This window comes from Podarcis bocagei, assembly GCF_964188305.1.
Source record: "Podarcis bocagei genome assembly, chromosome: 16".
NCBI classification, from domain to species: Eukaryota; Metazoa; Chordata; class Lepidosauria; order Squamata; family Lacertidae; genus Podarcis; species Podarcis bocagei.
Window position 1 is genome coordinate 13316835 of NC_138142.1, and position 26768 is coordinate 13343602.

Sequence of the window (26768 nt, forward strand, 5' to 3'; positions counted from 1 at the left end):
CCATAAAGATTATATAAGTGTGTGTGTGTAATGGTGGCTTCTACAAAGGCAATTAAATGCATAGTTTATAGCTAATGCCCAAAATATCCAATTTACTTTTAAAAAGGAGTTGTGTTGCCAAATCATAAATGCAGACCAATAAGCAAACAGAGCCAAAGTTTGCTGTATCTCTAATCATCCCCCCAAACCCTATAAGACAGAGAGGTCTATAGAGGAAACCTATAGGGCAGGAGTGAGGGAACCTGTGGCCCTCTAAATGTTCTGCGGGAGAATATTCAGACTGATGATTATGAGCGCCAACATGCCCTACAGCAGCCTTCCTCAACATTGTGCCCTCTAGAGGTTCATAGAATCATAGAATCATAGAGTTGGAAGAGACCACAAGGGCCCTCGAGTCCAACCCCCTGCCAAGCAGGAAACACCATCAGAGCACTCCTGACATATGGTTGTCAAGCCTCTGCTTAAAGACCTCCAAAGTAGGAGACTCCACCACACTCCTTGGCAGCAAATTCCACTGTCGAACAGCTCTTACTGTCAGGAAGTTCTTCCTAATGTTTAGGTGGAATCTTCTTTCTTGTAGTTTGGATCCATTGCTCCGTGTCCGCTTCTCTGGAGCAGCAGAAAACAACCTTTCTCCCTCCTCTATGTGACATCCTTTTATATATTTGAACATGGCTATCATATCACCCCTTAACCTCCTCTTCTCCAGGCTAAACATGCCCAGCTCCCTTAGCCGTTCCTCATAAGGCATCGTTTCCAGGCCTTTGACCATTTTGGTTGTTGAATGATAAATCCCTTCATCCCTGATCATTGGCCATGCTGTCTGAGACTGATAGGAGTTTGGTACCCTGTCCACAAGGTACCAAAATCGGGAAAGACTGATGTAGAAGAGCACTTTGGACTAGGCCATGACAGGCTTGGGTTCTGCACTCAACCATGAAATGCAACGAAAGTTGCCTTAGGCCAAACACACACACACACACAGCCTAACCTGCCTCACAGGGTTGTTGTGAGACTAAAATAGGGTGGTATATATACCGGCGTTTGTCCACAGACAGCTTTTCCTGGTCGTGTGGTCAGCAGGACTAAACCGCTTCTGGTGCAATGGAACACCGTGACGAAAACCAGAGCGCACGGAAACAGAGTTTACCTTCCCGCCGGAGCGGTACCTATTTATCTACTTGCACTTTGTGCTTTCAAACTGCTAGGTTGGCAGGAGCTGGGACAGAGCAACGGGAGCTCACCCCGTCGTGGGGATTTGAACTGCCGACCTTCTGATCAGCAAGCCCAAGAGGCTCAGTGGTTTAGACCACAGCGCCACCCGCGTCCATAAATTACCTATAAATAAATATAGCCCGCAATGTCAGGTTTTCCGTTTCATTCATTAGTCTGGTCAGGTTAAAAGCAAATATATCTAATTATTAGTTTTAGGGGATTATCTGCATATATGTCTCTTTACCTGTGCATTTTGCTGGTATAATTATTGAGCATTATTTTCTGGGTGGGGGCGGAATCTCTATCATTGTTAAATGCATTTTTGTTTCAGAATTATTATTATTCATCCTCCCTTCATCCTAAGATCACAGGGCAGGTTACAACCTAAGAACACAATATTAAATTATGTCTCGTGTAATTTAATGGGAACATATAGTTTTGGAGCAAGACCAGGTAAATGATCATAGGATTGCAGCCTCAGATCTCATTGAAAAACCATTGAGGCTTAAGTGAGGCTTAGTTTTTTTGCACTGATTTGAAATGGCAAGAAAGCATAAGTAACTTAGACTGAGTTCAGTCCATTCATGAGGTGGGGGGGGGGAGCAGTTTGCAAGGATAAACTCCATACATTGATGTGGGGAGAAAACTTCCCTAACCTCACTCAGAAAGAATGTATTACAAGATCTAATGTGCTTGGCACAAAGTACAACCATAAACCCTTTACATAAGGAATTTACATGTCCATAAGATTTTGCAATAGAGCTCCAGTTATTCAGTATGTAATTATTTGTCTCAAGACTTTTTTATATTTGAGGGCACTACACAATAAGCATTTTTTTAAAGGGCCTCTCCTGCAAAACACATGAATAACTTAATCACACATAGTTCTAGTTCTGCAGTAGCAGGAGTCCATTTATGCACTGTTTTACCTACGAGGAAATAGCTGTTATGTAGAAAAATTCACAGGTCATAATGTAAGAAGGGTGGTCTTGTTCTGTGGACGAGCTTTGAGCTCATCCCCTCTGCCCTTCCCTCTCTTCCTCTGTTGCAATTTCACGGCGGAGATTGGAGGCTTTTAAACCAACTGTAGTTTGGTGTGATGTCTGAACCCAGTCAAGCTGCGGGTCAGTCTTTGTTAAGATTTATTGTAACAAACCAACTTCAAACCTGAGTTAGTTAGGCTGGCTTGTTTCAGTAAAACTATACACTCGTACCTTGGTTTTCAAACAGCTTAGTTCTCGAACGTTTTGGCTCCCGAACACCGCAAACCGCAAGTGACTGTTCCGGTTTGCAAACTATTTTTGGAAGCCGAACGTCTGACGGGGCTTCCGACTGGCTGCAGGAGCTTCCTGCAACCAATCAGAAGCTGCGCTTTGGTTTCCAAACGTTTTGGAAGTCAAACGGACTTCTGGAACGGATTCCGTTCGACTTCCTAGGTACGACTGTAGTTGAGTTCAATCATAATTTAGGGTGTGAGCATAACAGTAAACTATGGTTAATCAAAAATGGAAGTGAAAACCTCCAGTCCCCTCCACACTCGTATGGAGTAGGGAGTTTGTGAATTATATGCTCATTCATTTAATGATATTTTATTCTTAAGTTTGAATGCAGCCAGTGGTGGACTAATCCGTGGGCGTGGGGCAGAAGGAAAAGAAACCCAGAAAACACTTCCTCCTAGACAGGAAGAGCCATAAAGAGCTTCCTGTTTGTTCCTTGGGCAAACATCCCATCGCAGGGTGGTACTCATGGCTCTGGTATGTTTCACTGTGTGCATCAGCTCTGGCTCCTGGCTTCGTTTCTTGGATTGGACCTTCCCCCACCCCCAGGAATAGCTTCTGGATTTTGACACCCTTGACTGATGCCTACAGTTCAGTTTGGGTGACCCAAATCTCCTGCCTAAGAGCCTGGCTCTCCACTGCCAGTCAGACTGGACAATACTGGGCTGGGTGGACAAATTATCTAACTTTTGCAAGGCAACTGTGCTGTAGGGGTCGGATTCTGCACATGATTTGTTATGCCTCTTGCTGTCAAAAGGCTCCTTTGCTCACCCAGCTGGTTTCTCTCATCTAGAGCAGAGCAGTGTCTTTCAAGGAAGTTCCAGTCTTGCCGACTCTAGGGGAGTTCTGCAAACTTTTTTGTAATGGACCTCGTCGGAAGGACAGAAAGATAGGAAAGGGAAAGGGAAAGGACAGAAATATCACTGGAGAAGGGACACATCAGAAGAGGGTTTTCTCATACAGTGGTACCTCGGGTTACAGACGCTTCAGGTTACAGACTCCACTAACCCAGAAATAGTACCTCGGGTTAATAACTTTGCTTCAGGATGAGAACAGAAATCGCGCAGTGGCAGTGGAAGGCCCCATTAGCTAAAGTGATACATCAGGTTAAGAACAGTTTCAGGTTAAGAACGGACCTCCAGAACGAATTAAGTTTTTAACCCAAGGTACCACTGTATCTTCCATGGCTCCACACCTGGCTTTAGGCGGGTAAAAGAAGGCAGTGGTTCACTTCTGGCCTGCTGCAATTTGGCTTTATTAACGAAGACAACATTAAAATGTGTTATGAAAAATTGTTCTGCAAAAGCAGGCACGTTAGGCAAATTTGAGTACCAAATGTGTATATCAGGAGAAATGGACACTGAAAAGAGGGCTTTTTTAAAAAAAAAAAGGAAAGAGGCATCAAAATGCATAGAACTGAACTTAAGATTTGCAGAATGAGAAACTGGGAGAAACTTGACAGACGAGCCCATTCCCAGTAATCATGCTACTTATTGCCTTTTGAAGGACACATTTTTTATTTTTTTTATTTGCCAGCAGTTGACATGGAGTTTGTTTGTTTATTTTATTGCCTTTAGATCCTGTCTTTTATCCAAGGAGCTCAGTATAGTTCTCTCCGCTCCTCATTTAATCCCCACAACAGCCCTGTGAGGTAAGTAAGGCTGAGAGGCAGTGACCACAGCCAAAGGTCACCCAGTGAGCTGCATAGCTGAGTCTCCCAGGCCCTAGTCCAAGACTTTAGCCCCTCTGCCACACTGGCTGTGATGGAGTTGCACTTTACTTCAATTTTGTGGTTAAAATATTGGCTACGATCCTGCGCGCACTTAAGCACGCTTTAGCTTATTGATTTAAATAGGCTGAAGAACACCTAACCTCTTGCTGAATTGTGGTTCTCACGCTGCCTTAAAGTTTTCGTCTGCGTGGGTTGTGAACGTGATCCGTGTGGGAGGCACGTTCGCAACCCACAGCACCACGTCTGTGCATGCGCGGGTTGTGATTTGGCGCTTCTGCGCATGCGCGAGCACCAAAACCCAGAAGTTACCCGTTCTGGTATTTCCGGGTTCGGCGCGGTGCGCAACCCGAAAACACGCAAGCTGAATCGTCTGTAACCCGAGGTATGACTGTATTTTGATTAAATGTGTCTCATACAATAACCACAGCAAAAATTATTCTCAGTTGTTCTTTTTTAAAAAAATATTCAGCCTCTTTGCCAGCTTCTAATCAGTTGTCTGATCATCTCTTCCTGCGCATGAATGTCTAATTTACATGAGATGGTGAAATATGAAAGACAAAAGTTCTAAGAGCTACAAAGCCACCTTTATGCATTCTAAGCAGACACATTTAGGCCCCTTCTTAAGAAAGGAAGAGGGCTGTGTTGGGGGGGGGGGGAGTTGGAGGAGAGAGGAAACAGGACTCTGGTTGTATTATAAATGCAGCATCATAAAAAAAGAAAGATTAAATTTCTGGCCTTCCATTGTCTTCAGCCATAGTTTCCCTGCTGATGGTTATTCTGATGGGAATATTTGAACCTCCACGGGGGAAAAAAATGCCTCTTGCACTAAATGAAGGGTGTGGGTTGTGTGTTTCTGGGCTGAGCACAATGCAAAGGTCAGTTTGTGATGGTTTTTGCCTCTCCTTTTCGCATGAAGTTTGTGTGTACATGAATGCATCCCTGGAATTCCACGCTGGGATCTGCCATCTTTTGAAGCCGCTGCTAAAATTACGGCCTCGCTTCTTCCAAAGGCGGATACTGATAGAAGATTCAATGAAATCGAAGGCCGCTGGTCTGGGCAGTGTTGAAAGATACCTGGCTATGATACTATTTCTGATTTAATAATGCGGACGAGAGGCTAGCCCTTTGTAATAATTAGGACTAATTACTGAAGAGGTGTTGACAGATGGGCTAAGAGGAAACAAACTGCCTTTATCCAGTAGCTTAGAGTCGGATTACTAGGCTTGTGTTATCTGTTTCTCAGAAAGTAGACGCTTCAATCATTCACTAAGTCTTCAGAGGGAGGCAAAAGGGATCCTAACAATATACAGAATTTGGGGTGAAGCTATGAAATAAGTCTTTGATTCAGAAATGGCTAAATTAATCCCCTTTCCGTAAATTGTCCTGGGGTTTGTTTGTTTTTTTAAGTTTGAATTACAGATGGAGAATCTGATTCGGAGTACTTGGAATGAAGTCAACCAAGTATCAATGGCTTGTCTTGGTAGCGACTGTGGAAGTTTGTGGATTAAGTAGGGGCTCCCCTCTCTCTCTTTCCTGTTATGGTGACAATAGCAATTTTCTCTCCCCTCTTTTCCCCCCAAGTCCTGCTCACTGTCCCCTTTGAGAAATCAAAGGTACTTTTAGAATTTTCGGCTCTTCCTTTGGCATTTTGGCAAGTAACAATTTGGGTGCTGACAATGGTAATTGGCAAAGAAATAAGGAAAGTGTCCAAAAGAGACACACACCAAAATAAGCAATTTAGAAAGAAGGGGGGGGAAATGTGATCCCAGGGCAGAGAGAATAAATTTTTGCAATAATGATAATTATTATTTATTAAATTTCTATTTAATAAATAGCAACAACGAAGTAGTAAGTCAATATTATTATTATTATTATTATTATTATTATTATTATTATTATTATTATTACTACTACTACTACTACTACTACTACTACTACTACACCCTGCTCATCTGATTGGGTTGCCCCAGCCACTCTGGGCAGCTTCCAGCATACAGTGGTGCCTCGCAAGACGAAAAGAATCCGTTCTGTGATTCTCTTCGTCTAGCGGTTTTTTCGTCTTGCGAAGCAAGCCCATTGACGGATTAGCGCTATTAGCGCTTTTAGCGGCTTATCTGCTGATCGGATCAGCTGATAAGCGGCTTAGCGGCTTAGAAAAAGGGGGAGGGAGGAAAAAACCCCGCAGGAACTCGCAAGACATTGTCGTCTTGCGAAGCAAGCCCATAGGAGATTCGTTTTGCGAAGCACCTCCAAAACGGAAAACTCTTTCGTCTAGCGAGTTTTCCGTCTTGCGAGGCATTCGTCTTGTGGGGCACCACTGTATACAGAAACATAATAAAACAACAAGCACCCTCCCATCTGATGCCAGGGACATAATAAAGAGCCACACAACTTTTAGAAGACATCTGAAGGCAGCCCTGTATCAGGAAGTTTTGATTTTATTACATTTTTATATGTGTTGGAAGCTTCCCAGAGTGGCTGGGGCAACCCAGCTAGACAGGTGGGATATAACAACAACAACAACAACAACAACAACAACAACAACAACAACAACAACAACAACTTCCCTAAACAGGGCTGCCTTCAGATTTCTTTTAAAGGTTGAATAGTTACTTAGCTCCTTGACATCTGATAAACATAAAATAAAAATGTTACCACTGAACATTTAAAAACATTAGACAACCTGGGCACTGGTCTTTCAAATCTAGGAGCCATATGGTTTATTTCACAATCCTGTATGTCAGGGCTGGGGAAACTTTGACCTGGAGATACCATGATCACAAAAAGTGGTTTTCCCAGGGTGAGACTCATCCATTGTATTCCAGGTGTGCTGACCCTTGCGATTTCCCCAAATGCAGGAAACCCGACTGCGTAATTTGTCGTAGTTGCTGGACTACAACTCCCATTATTCCTGACTGTTCTCCATGCTGACTGGGGCTGATGGGAGTTGGAGTCCAATAGCACCTGGAGGGCCACATTATGGCTATATGTGTTTACTTGGAAAAGTACCTCCAGATTGCTTCTGGACCACTCAAGTCACACTGCTTTTGTCCCACCTTCTCAGTATTTGTACATAGAACATATAATCATATAGAAAATAGTTCAGTAAGATACCTACAGGTGGTACCAGGTGACAGAAGGAACGCAAACTTTTCCACGTCTCAATTCAGACAAATGTCTTGGGCTACAATTCTATGCCCACTTACCGAAGAGTAAGCCCCTTAGAACTCAAAAGTCATGTATAAATTAAGCAGCTCTCCAGGATTTCAAGTGATGACCCTCTTAACAGATGCCATTTTCCAGCCGCTAACCAATCTTGACCCTGTTAGCTGCAGATAAATCCCATCATGATGGATATTAGAGACGTAGATTTCAATTATTAATAACTTGCAACAATGGAGGCATTTAAACTAGCGTTTTAAACATTTATAACGGTTTCATTGTGCGGTAAACCTGGTCATACTTTGATCTAGATGTTCTGGTTTGAGCTAATAGCACTGGTAAAAGTCCTTAATAAATTTGGTTGGAACAAAACATGATCTGATTATCTGATGAAAGATTGACAGTGCAGTTCCTGCCAGCTTGACAGTGCAACACAATAAGGGGACTATTCAGAATGCATTTGGAGGCTGATGGTTCAAGTTCAGGTACCGGAGGAGGATTTGAAATTCAGGCGATGGCAAACACTTTTAATTTCACAGTGACTTTTTGTACCCGGTGTAGAAATAACATTTCCCAGTCTCTTAACGATGGTTTGGAGAACTCTGGAACTTACAGGCTTCCTCCCCTCCTTTCCAATGCAAACGTTTCTGTTAAGTTGTGGGTGAACATATCAGACGACACAGCGATTCTTCAAACAGCTCTTGTTTATTCACAGGCCAGAACAGAACTGAACTGAAGGGTTCAGCCAGCCTGCTTATATAGAGCTCCAGTACAACGCAACTGTAACAACTTTCTGTAACTATCCAATCACTGAATGTCACTTTCAATCCCTTATTTGCATATGTGGACCTAAGTGAAAACTATCTACAGTATCCCCCTGCTGCCCCAGGGTGAGAACTTCAGTACATAACAGTTTCCCATCCCTTTCAAACTCAACCATGGTGCAGCGATTGCTCTCTGCCTTGGTGTCTCAGTCAGTAGACCAGGAGACTCTTAATCTTAGGGTTGTGGGTTCGAGCCCCATGTTGAGCAAAAGATTCCTGCATTGCAGGGGGTTGGACTAGAAGCCCTTTGTATTCCCATCCAACTCTATGATTCTATTATTCTAATGTTAAACACGGTTCACTTGAAACCAGGGTCATAACCCACTGATGAAAACAGGTCTTCCTGGTAATTTTGTTTTGCCTTGGTTTTCTCATATCTGCATCCTTCTATATACCATCAGTTGAAGGTGGGTACCCCTCTCTGTTGCAGTAGTGTGCACTGGGAGCAAGATGCGTTTAGTAAACATAAGAGGCGTTTTTTAAAAAATCAATCCTTTTTTGTGGATGGGGGGGGATGTTCATTAAATTTCTAAGCTAATAACTTTGACAGATCTCAAGGCACTTAAAAAAATTGTGTGCGTATGTGTATTTGTGTTGGTGTTTACACACACACAGAAGAATTCCTTAAAGGAAAGACAGAAAAAGTGAAAAGTGTGTAACCTATAAATATCTCAGCAAACTGCAGGAAGCTTTCTTGTACAAAATCAGAACACTGGTCCATCTAACAGTATTGCCCACTCTGACTGGTAGCTGCAGTCCAAGATTTCTGGCAGGAGCTTTTCCCTTGCCCTACCTGCAGATGCCAAAGATTGAACCTATGTATTCAAAGATTTGTGGATGACAGATGGCAGAAAGTGAGGAGGAATTAAAGAACCTCTTAATGAGGGTGAAAGAGGAGAGAGCAAAATATGGTCTTAAGCTCAACATAAAAAAAAACTAAGATCATGGCCACTGGTCCCATCACTTCCTGGCAAATATAAGGGGAAGAAATGGAGGCAGTGAGAGATTTTATTTTCTTGGGCTCCATGATCACTGCAGCTGGTGACAGCAGCCACAAAATAAAAAGACGCCTGCTTCTTGGGAGAAAAGCAATGACAAACCTAGACAGCATCTTAAAAAGCAGAGACATCACCTTGCCGACAAAGGTCTGTATAGTTAAAGCTATGGTTTTCCCAGTAGTGATGTATGGAAGTGAGAGCTGGACCATCAAGAAGGCTGATCACCGAAGAATTGATGCTTTTGAATTATGGTGCTGGAGGAGACTCTTGAGAGTCCCATGGACTGCAAGAAGATCAAACCTCTCCATTCTGAAGGAAATCAGCCCTGAGTGCTCACTGGAAGGACAGATCCTGAAGCTGAGGCTCCAATACTTTGGCTACCTCATGAGAAGAGAAGACTCCCTGGAAAAGACCCTGATGTTGGGAAAGATGGAGGGCACAAGGAGAAGGGGACAACAGAGGACGAGATGGTTGGACAGTGTTCTCGAAGCTACCAGCATGAGTTTGACCAAACTGTGGGAGGCAGTGGAAGACAGGAGTGCCTGGCGTGCTCTGGTCCATGGGGTCACAAAGAGTCGGACACAACTAAATGACTAAACAACAACAACAACAACAACAACAAAGACTGGCCATAGCTCAGTCGCATCTCAATTTTATCTTGTATGCAGAAGGGCCCATGTATCTAGGGACTATCCCCTCTTTGCTGGAGTTCAGATAATACTAAGCGAGAAGGCCCCAGTGGTCTGCCTCTGTGTGAGGCAAAGTTCCCATGTACCTTATCAATCCGTACGTTCCTAAGGAAGGTTTTGTGTGGTATTTTTGGCAAAGACACAGTTACATTGAAACTTTGCAAACAAGCAGTATAAGGTCTTCATGCCTGAACCTCCTGTCTCATAAAAAGTGGAAGAGGACAGGACAAGGTCAGTCATAGTAAAATGTACGGCACTGTGTGCCTTTGGGAATAAACGAGAAGTGTTCAAAACCTAACCTTTATTTATCTTAAGTGCAAAATCATTCCCCCACCCCACCCTACCTGCTTGCCTCTCCTACTGGCCTTCCTGCCTCTCCCCAGCTGCCATGGCTCAGATGTGCTCAGAAATGTTGCAGAAAACCAGGAAAAGAGGGCGGAACAGTGGTGTGTGGTGCAGTTTTTCGTAAGGGAACAGTTAGGGTCCGAGGCACCAGCTTGCGAGGGCGATTCCGGGGGAGGACGTCCTGTTGTCCCTTTCATGATCATTGTGCCTCCCTCCCTAAGCTAGGCAGAGGCTTCCCAGGCTTTGGGAAGGAGCCCACCATGCTTTAATACTCTTAAGTTACCAGGAACATTTAGGGGACTAGCCCAGTCCACTGACCGCACACCACTGGGCGGCACCCGCCTGGAGGGGAGACAGTTGCCCAAGGGAGAGAGGGAGGCCCAACTTGCAGAAAATGTTGGGGGGAGTGGCCTTCCTAAATATTTTATTGGGGAGGCCAAAGGGGCCAGCACCCCAATAGAGTTTGGTGCCTGTGATTGGTTATGTTCAGCATTATTCACGTAAACCAGGCATAGGCAAATTCCGGCCCTCCAGATGTTTGAGACTACAATACCCATCATCCCTGACCACTGGTCCTGTTAGCTAGGGATGGTGGGAATTGTAGTCCCAAACATCTGGAGGGCTGGAGTTTGCTTATGCCTGACGTAAACAATAGCCTCATGCTAAGCAGAAAGCAGTTTCTCCTTACTTTTTGGACCTTTAGAGATTCTAAAACCTTGCTTATAAGAAAATGTGGCCCACATCTTTGCTTGAGCCGAAGCTGGCGCTAGTAAGTCCCATTAAGTACCTATCAAAAGGATTTGTTTTGTTTTTTCCTGCCTGGGTTGCAAAGAGGCAGCCTGGGTAAGTGGTGTGCATTCTTAAAGGAGTTAGGATTTTGGTACGGGGTCCATTGTTCTCCTTCAGGTTAGAAATGTGTTTTCTTTCTTTAAGGACGTGCTTCGCCGTTTGGAGAGGAAGAGAGCGATGCGAGGTTGTCTATCATGTCTCATGTTCTTATGCCCCGTGGGTGGGAAAGCAAAGTAACAGAACAGACAAATAAATAAATGGGGTGTTGAAAGTGGCGCTCCGTGAGTCGAGGGGGGGTTGCGCAACCACATTGCAATCAGCTTAACGTCTTCCACTGGGGAAGTGCCAAAAGTTATGATAATGTTATACCAAGGCTGGATTAATTAAAAGGTAATTAGAAGGGAATAAATCGGGTGCTCGTAAAAAAAAGTTTGTCATGGGAAAAATATTTGTCTAGGATTAATTAGGTTGCAAACGAAGTGTAGCTTCAAATTGCTGAAAATTATAGCGTCCTTAATTGCAGTGCGGGCTCGATTAATTTCAGATATTGTAACAACATGATATACTACTCTTGCTGTCATTTCCCCCTCTTTTTATTGTTTTTCATTGTGTGTGTGTTTTTAAAAAAGCCTGCTCTTTCAAATGAGATTATTTCAGGAAACGTCTGCTAAAATGACTGGAAGGTGTTTAATTAAACCTGTGCTGTCTAAGGACGTTCTTAGCTAGATCTTGCTGTTGGATACATGAGGCTTTGTGCTTGCTGCTGCTGCACCCCTAATTAAGGGGGCTGGGCCGACTGATCTCTAGCTGACAGATGACTCTGCGTGGCTGAACGGGAAAGCCTCTCCAAAATAACCTTTGCAGTGGTCCTTGGCTTATCAATTTTCTGCTAGATTGCCATGGTTTATCAAGTGTGCAGGGCCTGAATGCACTTCTAAGCTGTGAACGCCAAGGGACAGATCCACCCTCAACCCTCCCCCCCCACACTTAACATTGCACATTTTTGCATTCTTTTAATTTTCTAATGAGATGAGCCATTTTCCTGTGAACTTCTTTTAGCTCCCATCCACACGGTTCTCATTTAAGGGATTAGATGTGCTTGTTTGGGGCTGATCTGGTCGCCACAAGCACCAATGGCTAGGTTGGTTCTGTGAATGAGTGGGGGTTGTGGGGGAGGCATCCTCCTCTTCTTCTTCTTCTGTTGTTGTTGTTGTTAGCTTTTTTTTTTAATGAATTTTCCAAAAAGAAGCAAACCCAAAAATTGTTATTGTCATTATTTATTATTTGTATCCTGCCTATCAGATTGGGTTGCCCCACTTATGGGAAACTGTGTATAGACTCCCAAGGGCTCCAAAATGGTGCACAGGAGCTCTCATTGCTGCCACGCTACCCCACTCAACAGCTGTTGGGTGGGAAGCTGCGGGCTCCCTATGTAAGCGCATTTCGCTCATGCGCGCTGCGGCCTGGAACATAAAACCCATGTAATTGAGGCGTCGCCTGTATAAAAACAAGGAAATTAAAATATAGCCAAAACAATACATTCTGTGCATACATTTAAGGGGAGGAAACAACTGGAGGTCAAGACCAGACCAGCGCTCAAACATTCAGTCAAATAAATCTGCATATGGAGTCCACATATCTGAGAACTTCCCATCTTCCTTATGTTTAAGGACATCTGCCATCTCATAAGCTGCCAGCTGAGTTTTGTCTTCTGTCCATTGTACATTGCGTGGGGAGGAGTGGGGCAGACCTCTCCTTCCAGCATTAAGGTGCTTGAGTGTCCTTAATAAGCAGTTAAATTGCCCCACTCTCAGGCTCCAGAGGAACAGTACATACTGCAGTAGTACCGTGCAGAGGGCACCCTTTTGTCTATGGGGTTTACTTGCCTGGTTTTATATCCCATGATAAAGCTTAGAGGCACCAAGCATGAAATCAGCTGAGAAGATAGAAGCTAATTTCAATGGGGAAAGTATTTGAAAAATACCCACAAAAAGCAATCAAATGTCCTTAAAGACTCAGGGACAGATTTTGCCAACTGCCTGAAAAAAGACTGAAGGTTCCAGGTGGAGTTCCATGCTTTAGGTTAGGAGTCAGGAGTGAGGGGAGCCTGTAGCCTTCAAAATGTTCCTGGACTGCGGCTGCCATCATCCCAGGCCATCGGCGATGCTGCCAGGAGCTGATGGGACTTGGGAGTTTAGTAACATCTGGAGGTCCAGAGGTTCTCCAGCTTTGCTTTGGGGGACTACCTCATCCTGGTGGTTCCATAATGAACGTGATGTAGCCACTGATAGACTTCTCCATGAATTTTGTCTAGTCTGCTTGTGAGCCATGCAAGTTAGTGGTCGGTCCCACTTCTTTGTGAAGAAGTACATTTCCCCTCCACCTGCTCTGAACCTCCCACCAGTCAATTTCATGGAGAACCCCAACTTCTTAAGAGAGGGGAAATCATCCAATTGCAAGCTCAGGACCCAGCGGCTAATGCCTTGTTTTTCTGCCTTGCCTTTGTTTGACTCCTGTCTGCTGGACCATTTCCCAGCTGCGGCTTGTGAAGCTATGCCTTTACATGCGTTAACATTCACATTAAATAGAGATCCATCCTTGGGAAGAAAGTGGTGCAAAAGCAAACCCTGTGCCTTTCGGAATTAAATTATTGTGGGGTTTGTTTTAGTCTTTCTTCAATTTCATCCTTGCATTTTATCAGGGAATTTATGGCTTCGTAAAACAGAACAGCTGCATTTCTCTCTCTCTCTCTCTCTTCTTCCCTCGCCCCCCCCCCCCAAATAAGCTAATCTACAAAGTTGAACCTGTGTAGGAAAAATAAAGTCTCCTTAACTTCAGCTGTTTTTCATGCTGCATTTTAATGTTACATATTTCAAAGCATACGCCAAATGTGAAACTCAGCTATGTTTCAATCTCTCCCTTCTCCCCACTCCCACCCCCCGCCACAGTTTTTTGGGGGGACATTTTCATCTTGCCGTGCTATTTGGCTGTCTTAGAAGACTTTGCTTTCAGTGCCCAAAATGTTTTACTGTGTTCGGAAAGGTCAACCAGCTGATAGCTGAAGGCAAATATGTCAGAATGAAAGACTGAAAAAAAATTATCACTGTGACACACCGGGAGTATTAGAATGATGAATGTTTATGTTAATATATGGGGTGTACATATTGATTAATAGCACTTTTTTGTTTCACTGACTAAAATATATAAATGGCAATGAGATCCATATGCTAACTCGGTGTCCTAAAAATAATTACCATCACTCTTAGTTTTGCTCCCATGCTGAATACGTGTTTTCATATGGAAAATAGTTATAGTTGAAATTTCACAACACACAGATGGAAGCATTTGAAAGTGATCCTCAAGGCACCAGCTCAGATTCCAATTTTTCTGAAAGTCACATTTGATACAGCGTGATTTTCCTTATAGGACATTAGTTACCCAAAGTAAAAAACTCTATTTTTTATTTTATTTTTTTTATTTGCCTGTTTGTGGTCAGTGAGAGAGGTGACTGAAAAAACATAACTTGGTCTCATACCTTGCTGTTTTAAACTCACAGTTTATTTGATTCAATCAGATGTCTTAGATTAATGCAGACAATCCACTAAACCATGGTTTAGAGGAGGCTTCCTTCAGATGTTTTGGATTACAGCTCTCATCATGCCTGACTGTTATCCATGCTGATGGAAACATCTGCAAGGCACCAAGTGAAGTAGGATCAGGCATGTGATATAGGTTCATATGTATCCTCTAGTATGTCGATTTCTTGTTTCCTTTAACCACAGTTTGCTGTGGCATACTAATTAGGCAAACAATGGTTAACACTCAGCATGGTTTGGAAGCAATGCCAGGGAGTGCTAACCATGGTTTCCCCAGACTGGCCCTGGTGAAGTGGAGTGTGGCTGTAACTTTTACTCTGGTTTGCATAAATGTGTTTAATTGCTTCCTGCCCCTGGTCTTCCATATAGGGTGGAGCTGCTGATGGATGTTTAAATGAACAGAAGATATGGTCATTACAGCCTGTCTAGTGTCTTGTTTTAAAATGCAGGGTGCTGGCAGCATTTATTGTTTCCAGGCTGTTTAAAAAAATACATTTGGTCAATCAAGACAGAGGTGATGACAAGTACAGAGTAGCAGCTATTATCGTACAGACGGATGATAAAAATCGGCAATCTCTTGATGACATTCTTAATGTCTACTTAAAACTTCCAACGGCAACAGTGTCATGTCATTTCATATGACTCTTGAACCAAGACTAGTAGTGTTTATAAAACAAAGTAATCCTTATCGCAGCATGTTTTCCAATTACAGACCTTTTAATTTTTTAATGGGCTAAGGTAACTTCACCGAGTCTCGTTTGTTGCCTAGTAGGCATCATTACCTGCAAAGGAGACAGGTGTTGGGTTAGAACAAGGGTGGGTGAACATCTGTGACCCTCTGCAAGTTATTGGACTCCAACTCCCATCAGTCCCTGCCAGCATGGGGCAACAGTCAAGGGTGATGGGAACTGGAGTCCAATAACATCCAGAGGGCCACAGGTTTCCCAGCCCTGGGCTAAAACATAGACAATATATTTGATTCTTCAAACTTTCTGGAACTAAGGAGATCTGAGTTTGCTCTGTGCCTGGAAGGGGAGACCTCCTTGAAACATGTGTACCGGAAGGGTAAGGCATAATTGTAATGCACAGAAGCTCGCAAACAAGTTCCACTGCTGTAAATAATGGTTTTTAAGAATACACATCATTTTTGGTATGTGTGTGTGTGTCTTCTTAGGAGCCGAATCATTCCCACTGTACTGTGCCATCAGAATTGTGTGTGTGTTCATCAGGCTTAAGTTAAGAATATCATTTCCGCAGCAAGACTAATGTGGCCAACGTCCTTCGCTTATGCCAAATGCAATTTTCAAACAGTTTTGACATGTTTCTGGAGTGTGTGTGTGTTTTTTGGGGGTGGGAATACAAGTTAGAATTTGAATTAAAAGAAGCTTGGTCAGCAGAATTCAAAGCAGAAATGTCTACAGTAGGTGTATGGTAGGATTTCTGTATTGATCATTGAAAAGATGTCTGTGGACAAACGATGCCTATCTTGGCCTGAAAACAGAGATGAGCACTGCACCCCATATTGAATTCAGCTGGACTTAACTATCCAGGGGTCCTTTACCTTATTTTAAAATACCTTCAGAAAAATTTAGTTTGCAGACATTTTTAAAACGTAATGCATTTTATGAATGATGTGGCAGATTAAAATGATGAGGCTTCATTCTTAAAAAAAACAAAACAGTTCAGCAATTTTAAAACATGGGATTAATCATGTTTATCCTGCCCCTCAATTTACCAAAATACTGAATACTAGGTTACGGGTACATGCAAAAAGATGGAGGCCATAACTTTTTTTTTTTTTATAAAATTTTTATTGGTTTTACAAAATTTTAGAAAACAAACAAACACTTAAAAAGACAAACATACATGTATAATTTCATAGCATATTTTCATAAACCTCTTTTCTAGGACTTCCCCATACCCCCCCTTTCTGCATCCCAATGTCCATAATTTTATAGCAACTCCCAGTTGTTACTTTCCAACCTCTGTCATCTTAGTCATCTCTATATTCTGACCTTATATCACTGTATCCCTTTGTTTCTGAGAACCACAACACTTTAACATTCATTAAGTTTATAATAGTCCTTAAGATAACTTTTGAATTTTCTCCATTCTTCTTCCACCGTCTCTTTTCCTTGGTCACGGATTCTGCCTGTCATCTCGGCCAATGTCATGATGGAGGCCATAACTTTAACTCACTCTCTGGCCACTCTTGAATGAAGGTTGCCGGACACGGTGGTTTCTGCATTTATTTGAAAGGGTTGGCCATGTTTAGCCTGGAGAAGGGACTTTCACGGGGAGATGGGATAGAAGCCTTTGAATATCTGGCTGCCTGTAGTGCAGAAGGTGGAACAGACTTCACCTGGGTAGCTGCACTAGAGCCAGTGGGTGGAAATTTCAGTTTCCTAATCTTTAGATTTCAGATAAAGATTACAAGGAACTTCCTTATGGGAAGAGCTGTTTTGACAATGGAATACGCTGCCTTGAAAGGCTTTCCCACGCTGGAGATCTTTATACTCATTGTGAATGGCCACCTGTTTGGGGATGCTGTGGATCCTAAATCCTGCATTGAGCACTGGGTTGTAGATGACCTCCAGGATCCTGTCCAACTCAGATTGAATGGGTTGTGTACAGTTACATCCTACTTAGAGTGGACCCACTGAAATAAGGAACCTAAGCTAGTCATGGCCATTAACCAGTGGGTCTAAGTACAGTGGTACCTTGGTTCTCAAAACTTAATCCGTCCCAGAACTCCGTTCCAAAACCAAAGCATTCCAAAACCAAGTTGCACTTTCCCATAGAAACTTATGCATTAATCCGTTCCAGACTTTTAAAAACAACCCCTGAAACAGCAATTTAACATGAATTTTACTATCTAACGAGGCCACTGATCCATAAAACGAAAGCAATAATCAATGTAAAGGTAAAGGTAAAGGTACCCCTGCCCATATGGGCCAGTCTTGCCAGACTCTAGGGTTGTGCGCTCATCTCACTCTATAGGCCGGGAGCCAGCGCTGTCCGCAGACACTTCCGGGTCACATGGCCAGTGTGACAAGCTGCATCTGGCGAGCCAGCGCAGCACACGGAACGCCGTTTACCTTCCCACTGGTAAGCGGTCCCTATTTATCTACTTGCACCGGGGGGTGCTTTCGAACTGCTAGGTTGGCAGGCGCTGGGACCGAACGACGGGAGCGCACCCCGCTGCGGTGATTCGAACCGCCGACCATGCGATCGGCAAGTCCTAGGCACTGAGGTTTTACCCACAGCGCCACCCGCGTCCCTAATAATCAATGTACTGTACTATAAAATAAATAAGACAGTTTTGTAGATGATAAAAATTAAAATTATTTTTTTCTCTCACCTGCACCGATGATTGTCATTGTTTGGATTTCCACAGTCACACTCAGTCAATCAATCAATCAATCAATCAATCAGTAGCTGAACTGGGTTCCACACAGTCACAAAAACAAATTAAACTAAAAAGCCTCAAAAACAAAATAAATAGCAAAAACAAAAGTGCCAAACTTAATCCTTTCCGGAACTCCATTTGACTTCCGAAATGTTCAAAAACCAAGGCACAGCTTCTGATTGGTGCAGGTGCCCCAGAAACAATAGCTGACAGCCACATCAGATGTTCGGCTTCCAAAAAATATTCGAAAACCAGAATACTTACTTCCGGGTTTTCATTGTTTGAGAACCAAGGCATTTGAGAACCAAGGTACCACTGTAGAGCCATTGGAGACGCCCCTGTGATTCATTTGTAGCCCACCTTCCATCATAGGATACCAGGTTTAGGATTCTCAGGCACCCATCCAGCCACTGGCCAGATCTGGACCTGCTGACTATTCAGCAAAGTTGCTGTACCATATGCCTTCAGATTGTGGCAAGGAGCTCCCCTCCCCATTAGATGGCTAAGAGGAAAATGGATTCCACCTGGTTAAAATCGGGTGTGCCATGGAGCTCACTGGGTGGCCTTGGGCCACTCTCCGCCTCTGAGGCCCCTATCTTACAGGGTTGTTGTAAGGATAAGGTGGGAAGGAAGGAAGCCATGTATCTCACCTTGAGCTCCTTTGAGGAAAGGCGAGATACAAACATAATAGATAAATAAATGTCCCTCTGGAATTTTGAAAGCAGGCACATTTTTGCATCCAGTAACACAAGTTGGAGCAGGGAAGAAAAAAATCTAATTGCCATACCTTGGTTGCTGTTCTTTAAATCCCAGACCAACCCAGAAACTACCATTTGTTATTGTATTTATGGAATTCCAAAGCTGTCATTTTGCCATGCAATCACAAAAGAAGTTTCCTAATTCATGTATATATATATGTGTGTGTGTATATGCAAATGTTAGCAAGATTATCTTTGGGCGGGTGGGGGTCAGACCAGAAAAAAGAACAACTTAAAAAAACCACCACATTAACTGTTTCCCACAGGAAAAATTCCAGCAGAATTCAGCAACTCTCCTGCTCCCACTCCTGTCACTTGCATTTCCATCGCACATTCAAGCAAAAACAAAATTGCTGGTAAAATATCATGCGATCCCCTCCGTCTTGGCTGCTTCCAGCCCAATAATCCCGACATCTAGAGCCAAGACCCAAAAGTATGATTTTTCTAATCACTTTTAGAATAGTCATGAGATGGTGCCCAAGGAAAAACAAACAAACCGATTGTCAGGTATACCAGAAATAAATCTCTCCAAGGTACATCTGGCAAACCAATTGGGAGGACTCAAACCAGCAGGTGTGCAGCCATAATTATGGCCGCAAAAGTATTTGAAACATCCAGGTGTGCTACTGATCAAATATATGAAATCCCTGTTATTCTCTGGAAATTCCAAGCCCACCAGGTGCCCCTCCTTACAAAGGAAAGCAAGATTAAAGAATTAGCAGGCTGGTCTTCAAAGTGCTGGCACAACACACACACAATCCCTTTACTTCCCTCTCTTTTATAGTGCAATCCTATACCCATCTACTCAAAAATAAGACCTATTGAGTTCAATAGGGCTTACTGCCAGGTTAAGTGGACACAGGATTGTGTGTAAACATGGTTGTTTCTCGACAGATACGGAACGGATTGTCTCAAGGAATCCACAAAAGTGGGTGGAGAAGGGAGGAGAACGACAGCTCCAGATATCTCCAGCCTTCTGGAGCAAGTCTTATTAAACCTAACCTCACTTCTGTTCAGGTCTTTGCGCTCTCTGAATGGTCCTTGTCTTTGAATTTCTCTTCCTCCTGAAATTGGTTCCGCTGGTATGCAGACCGTTTCTGAAGACTCTTCGCTTAGACTCTTCTTTTCCTTTCCGTTGATCTTGCAAGAGCTTTTTAAAGTCAACATCCCCATCCCTATGTATTTTAGACATTGGCATGGTTTGATTGCCATTCTGATGCACGTACAGTGGTACCTCGGCTTACATACGCTTCAGGTTACATACGCTTCAGGTTACAGACTCCGCTAACCCAGAAACAGTGCTTCAGGTTAAGAACTTTGCTTCAGGATGAGAACAGAAATAGTGCTCCGGCGGTGCGGCGGCAGCAGGAGGCCCCATTAGCTAAAGTGGTGCTTCAGGTTAAGAACAGTTTCAGGTTAAGTACGGACCTCCGGAACGAATTAAGTACTTAAACCGAGGTACCACTGTACTCCCAAGTACGTGTGTGTGTGGGTTTGTAGCCTAAAGCACCTATTTCCCCCCACCTCACCCAACTCCCCTGCTTTTTTGCCATTTTTCAAGTTACGCAAACCATTTCTAGCAGAATGGGAATGAAGAATGGGTCGTTTTGAGGCACAGATGTTGAGCATTAAGGAGAGCAGTCATTAAACAGCACCAGTGTGACATTTGAGGTTCTTGGTTTCGCAATAATCCTTTTCTGTGCAAATGTCGGGTGTTTAGTTAGCCCATTATCTTAAAAAAAGGGGGGGAGGTTTTAGCTTACTTTCACGTCTGCCTGATGGAGAGGTTCAGTGCCACCAGAAAAATGACGTGTTCCTACGCTATCAGAGCCTTAAAAGCTACTCAGTAGGTAGTGCTTTGCCGGTTTTGTATATCCAGGACTTGCATGACTCTTTAAAGAAGATGGAGGGCCATTTACTGGCTGGGTCTTGTTTAAAAGACAGGAGGATTGTGGGAAGCTAGATTTCTTGCAGTAGGACTTTCCTATATTTAGTGGGAACATTCTGCATGAGAACAGGGAGGTGTTCCTTGCGCAGGTCTGGGGCCACCCTTGTTGCATTTCCTGAAGGATGCAACTACAATCATAAAAACAAGCTGCATCCTGAAAATATGCACCTCAAGTGTTAAAAGCCAAGCTACAGAGGTACACCTTCAGCATTCACCAGAAGCTGTATACCAGGGATGTCCAACCAGTAGATGCCCAGCTGATCCTGGTAGATCGCGGGATCCTTATTGTGTACAGAAATTTACGGGGGGGGGGGCTAAAAAACTGGGCAACCCAACTCTGGGCAATCCACCCACCCCACGCACGCACCTCCTCCCTCCAATGACAATGGGTAGATCACTGCTAGTTTTTTTTATACTGGGAGTATACATGCCTAGGGATGCTTGTGGCGCTGTGGGTTAAACCACAGAGCCTAGGACTTGCTGATCAGAAGGTTGGCGGTTCGAATCCCTGTGACGGGGTGAGCTCCCGTTGCTCGGTCCCTGCTCCTGCCAACCTAGCAGTTTGAAAGCACATCAAAGTGCAAGTAGATAAAAAGGTACCCCTGCAGCGGGAAGGTAAACGGCGTTTCCGTGCGCTGCTCTGGTTTGCCAGAAGCGGCTTAGTCATGCTGGCCACGCCGGCTCCCTCAGCCAATAAAGCGAGATGAGTGCCGCAACCCCAGTCGGTCACAACTGGACCTAATGGTCAGGGGTCCCTTTACCTTTATACATGCCTGCCGTATACTGAAGGTGCCAGATATAAATATGCGGGGAGCAGAGGCTCCAAGTTGCATGCAACATTGGGGGGGAGGCTTGTCGCATGCATGTGTTGGGAGGAGACCACGAGGCCCAGGGAGGCCCTCTGCCACTGTGGGGAGCCCCAGCAAAGACCTCTGCTTTCGTGGGTAGTCTTGACAGAGCCCGGCCCCTCAAGATTACGGATGCTCAGCCTCATCTCCACATACGTTGTGGGGGCTGAGCTGTCCTCAACCCGATAGAGTTGGTGCCAGTGGCAGGGAGGGAGTTCAACAGCTATGGGGCTGCCGCAGAAAATAACTAAATAGAAATTCAGTCCATCTCACCACATTTAGGAAGTCTGTGGCCCGTTGACCTGTCGATGGGAAACTTTGAGGCCTCTGCTGCCTTTCTCGGCTTACCTTTATCTTTAAACCAAACTTGGCAAGACAGCACATCACGTTGAGGGCTTCTTCCAGCAAAAGGCTGTCATCTGTGAGTTAAAGCACATGGCGCCCAGAATTCAGTTGCCCAGAGCCTAATCCTGCCAAGGCTTGAAATGTACACCATTTCCTGGTGCGTATATGGTGTGTGCCCTGTTTCACGCAGGGGCAGAGACTGGCTTCTGAACAACAAGGGGAAGAATGCAAATAAAATGAAACAATGGAAAACAAGGCTTTTACAACACACCTTAGCTCATTGCATCAGTAAGAGCTCTCTGGCGAGAAAAAGGAAATTCGGCTTTATTTATGAATGGATTTGGCGTATGTTTGAGATTAACTCCCCTCTCCCGCCCTTCCCTGGTGCTGTGTGTCTAAGAATCTTCCATGATGCTCTCCCTGTAGGGACATGCAATTGGCGTTCCAGCTTCATGCCAGCTTAATAACCCTCCCCAGATTCACACACACAAACCTTCCTTCTGTCAGCAAAACACTTGTGTGTCAGTAATTAGAAGTGTGAAAAAGAAAAAGTAAAACCTGGTATTAAATCCTTCCTCATAATTCCAGATAGCCTCTGGGGTGACTCTCTTCTCCATTCTGCCTCCGTCTTTCTCCTGTAAAACTTCAGAGCTGTGCGTTTTTGGCTTCAAGGACAACACCCTTTTGGGTGTGTTTTTGCAAAGTTGCCGTCTTTCGGGTCAACAGAGCGCTGCATGCACGTGCCCATGTTTTGAAGGTGTTCGCAAGGGTAGTGACGCGACTGTGGAAGATAAAAGGACTTTAAATCACAACATGGTTCTTTTTGCAAGGGCATCATAATAGAGAGAAAGTTTGCTATAGGCATTGAGGGAAGCAACCTTGTTCAAACGGTGTCGTTTTGTGCAGGTCGTTTTGGACCTGGAAGAAGAAGAGTTTGGATTTTATAGCCCGCTTTATCACTACCCAAAGGAGTCTCAAACCGGCTAACAATCTCCTTTCCCTTCCTCCCCCACAACAAACACTCTGTTAAGTGTGGGGAGCTGAGAGACTTCAGAGAAGTGTGACTAGCCCAAGGTCACCCAGCAGCTGCATGTGGAGGAGCGGAGACGCGAACCCGGTTCCCCAGATTACGAGTCTATCACTTTTAACCACTACACCACACTGGCTCTCCAGTGGGAAGAGGGAGTAATGGTCACTTCACCGACGCACGTGGGGGCCAGGAGCGAACCCCCGCACAGAATGGTCGCCGCCTGTATATAAAAATAATACAATACAGTACCTTGGTTCTCAAACTTACCGTATTTTTCGCTCTATAACACGCACCCGACCATAACACGCACGTAGTTTTTAGAGGAGGAAAATCTGTAGGCATGCCACCCGTAGGCATTCCCTCCATAACACGCACATACATTTCCCCTTACTTTCTAGGAGGAAAAAAGTGAGTGTTATGGTGCAAAAAATACGGTAATCCGTTCTTTCCAGTAGCACCTTAGAGACCAACTAAGTTTGTTATTGGTATGAGCTTTTGTGTGCACGCACACTTCTTCGAAGCTCATACCAATAACAAACTTAGTTGGTCTCTAAGGTGCTACTGGAAGGAATTTTTGTTTGTTTGTTTTGACAACGGCAGACCAACACGGCTAGCCTACCTGTAACTTAATCCGTTCCGGAAGTCTGTTCCAAAACCAAAGCACGCTTTCCCATAGAAAGTAATGCAAAGCGGATTAATCCATTCCAGACTTTTAAAAACAACCCCTAAAACAGCATGAATTTTACTATTGATCCATGAAATGAAAGCAATAAACAATGTACTGTACAATAAAATAAATAAAACAGTATTGTAGATGGGGGGAAAAATAAAATTAATTTTTTTCTTACCTGTACTAATGATAGTCATTGTTTGGAAGGGGGGCTTTTATCCATTTCTGCAGTCACACAATCAGTCAGTCAGTAGCTGAACTGGGATCCACACAGTCACAAAAACAAATTAAGCAAAAAAGCCTCAAAACAATAAATAGCAAAACAAATAGCAAAAACAGAAGCACCAAATATAAACTCCAAATATCACCTCAGAACACTGCAATCGGAAACGGAAGGCATGAATTACAATGGGGGCACACAAATTAACAGCGCAACAGGAAACACAAAACGGAGCATGTTCGGCTTCTGAAAAATGTTCGAAAACCGGAACACCTACTTCCAGTTTTGCAGTGTTTAGGTTCCAAGTTGTTTGTGAACTAAGCTGTTCGAAATCCAAGGTACCACTGTACAGATTCCGCATCCCAAACTAAACTGCTACTATTAAAAACAGCAACAATAATAATTCCATATTTTAAGTGACATAATGGAGCGACAATAAATATCTCAGAGCAATGTACCGAAGTAAAATAAATAAGAAACCACAAAAGCAAATAATTCTGTGATTCTATGAAATCTTACACGAAACGCATCAAGATACAGCATCAGGCTGCCAGGTTTTATGCCGCATAAAAACCCCTGACAGAAATCGATCTTTCCCTTCAAATGTAACTCAATGCAGCAATGAAACGAGGAAAGAAAGAGAGAGAAAAATCCAAACTCTAAACAAGGATTTGGGATGAAAATCACCTTAATTTCCCATGACACACTAAAGTCGTGATCCTAACCATGCTTATCTTCAAATAAATCCTGCCGCAATCAGTGAGACTTGCCTCTCGGTCGACATGTTTCTGTTGGGTTGAAAGTTTCGTTGGTGCGATACGGTTCTTTTTGGGGATACTTGATTGCAACTGGCAGAGAGAGAAAAGGATCCCTTTGCCACTTTCTTCTTTTTTTAATGAAGTCTCCATCTCAGGAAACATTAAAAACAAACTCTTTTGACAGATTCGTAGTAGTTGACATCCATCATGATGATATCTCCTACCTTTTTTTTTAGGAAAGCAGTATACAGGAAATAAAACACGTGATGCTATGGGGTTGGTTTATTTTCCTACGAAAAGCAGTATCTGTTAAAAAAAAAAAAACAACCCTTGAGAATGCTCAGAAAATATATTTTGAAATACCCAGGAAAAAAACCATCCCAGATCAAATCATGTCTGTATCTGGACATCTGCGAAAGGCTTTCCTTTTAAGGATATATTGATTTATATATTTATTTTAAATGAAACATACTCTGCAGCAAAACCTTAGACATGTCTTCTCAAAAGTCAAGCCCACTGAGGCTTGAGGGCAGAGGAATCCTACTGGTGGGTTGTGGGGATCCAAAACAGGGGTGCCAATTTTAATAAAATATGGGGGGGCAGGTGACCTCCACCACATATAATTGATCACATGATGTGTTGCACACTTACCATTTGAATGGCAATGCCCAACATATTTGGGGGGCCTAGCCTCTTCAAATATTTTTTTGGGTGGGGGGCGAAGGGACCTCATTCCCTTGCAGTTGGCTTCTATGATCCAAAATTTTGAAAAGTCTTCTAGGCAAGCATGGCAAAAAAGAAGGGAGTGGCCTTTCCCCAGTCCCTTGGGACGGCACTTTTTAAATTTCATATTTCCTTCCCATTGCCCCTCCCTTATAAAGAACAGAAAGGCAGTGGAAAGATGTTGGGCCCTTTGGTTCAAAACCTACACCCAGTCAGCCCCAGGCAAATCCTTTTTTTTTTTTTTTTTTTGCCTCTGATAATATTGGAGCTCCAATGTCAGTAAACTAAGGCCAGTGGAGGGTTCTGCAAGAAGCGTTCTGAGGTCAGATCTCTGGAATATATAAAATGCAGTCAGATAAGGCTAAAACTAGCCTATATAAGCTTCCCTTTAAGCTGCAAAGGGGTGGCACTCTGCTGAACTCACAAACGTGAGGAAGGAAGCATAATGTCTAATAAATATATCCTCTCCTAGTATCTATTCACATCCCAACAAGATTTCCCCCTCCAAGGTCAGACCTGTCTCTCTGCCCTACATGGAGATCTAAGACACCCTGTGACCTCTGGGATACCATATGATCGTACCCTTAATTATTCTCACAAAGATCTAGTTGGCCTGTTTTTTAAATATACAGCGGTTTGTGTGCTACGGTTTGACAGTTTTCTCTTGAAATGGTGCTGTACCAACAGCGAGCCCCGGAAGCATCGTGGTGGTGGTGGTGGTGGTGGGGAGTGTTTTGACATTTAGCAATAGGTGTTGGGGCACAATTTGGCTAGGACAGGCTTGTCCAAAGTCCGTTTTGGGGCCTAATCCAGCTGGCTTGTCAGTTTAATCTAGCCCCTGTGGCAGTGTGTTTATTTCCCCTGTTTAATCTAGCCCCTGTGTTTATTTCCTGGGGTAAAATCCTAACAACTTCAATCCTAAAAGAAGCTCAACAACTTTGGTTGGCCCTTTGGCCAGCCCCCACGGCCCTTCACTTCATCAAATTTGGCCCTCTTTGAAAAAAGTTTGTACACCACTTGGCTTTGTTGTTTAGTCATTTAGTCGTGTCCGACTCTTCGTGACCCCATGGACCAGAGCATGCCAGGCACTCCTGTCTTCCACTGCCTCCTGCAGTTTGGTCAGACTCATGTTTGTAGCTTCGAGAACACTGTCCAACCATCTCGTCCTCTGTCGTCCCCTTCTCCTTGCGCCCTCCATCTTTCCCAACATCAGGGTCTTTTCCAGGGAGTCTTCTCTTCTCATGAGGTGGCTGAGGTATTGGAGCCTCAGCTTCGGGATCTGTCCTTCCAGTGAGCACTCAGGGCTGATTTCCTTAAGAATGGAGAGGTTTGATCTTCTTGCAGTCCATGGGACTCTCAAGAGTCTCCTCCAGCACCATAACTCAAAAGCATCAATTCTTCGGCGATCAGCCTTCTTTATGGTCCACTGGGC

The 26768-nt window shown here is 43.8% G+C and overlaps 1 protein-coding gene and 1 long non-coding RNA gene across 5 annotated transcripts in view; one reads left to right on the plus strand and one right to left on the minus strand.

The window, feature by feature from the left end:
- The window catches only part of GNB1L (G protein subunit beta 1 like), an 82621-nt gene that overhangs the window by 19764 nt on the left and 36089 nt on the right, over window positions 1-26768 (plus strand). The window lies entirely within an intron of this gene.
- Window positions 15699-24826, minus strand: LOC308576105. Its single transcript, XR_014003091.1, has 3 exons — window positions 24543-24826; window positions 22494-22716; window positions 15699-15951 (listed from the first exon to the last, which is right to left on the minus strand). It is a non-coding gene; the product is annotated as an uncharacterized lncRNA (long non-coding RNA).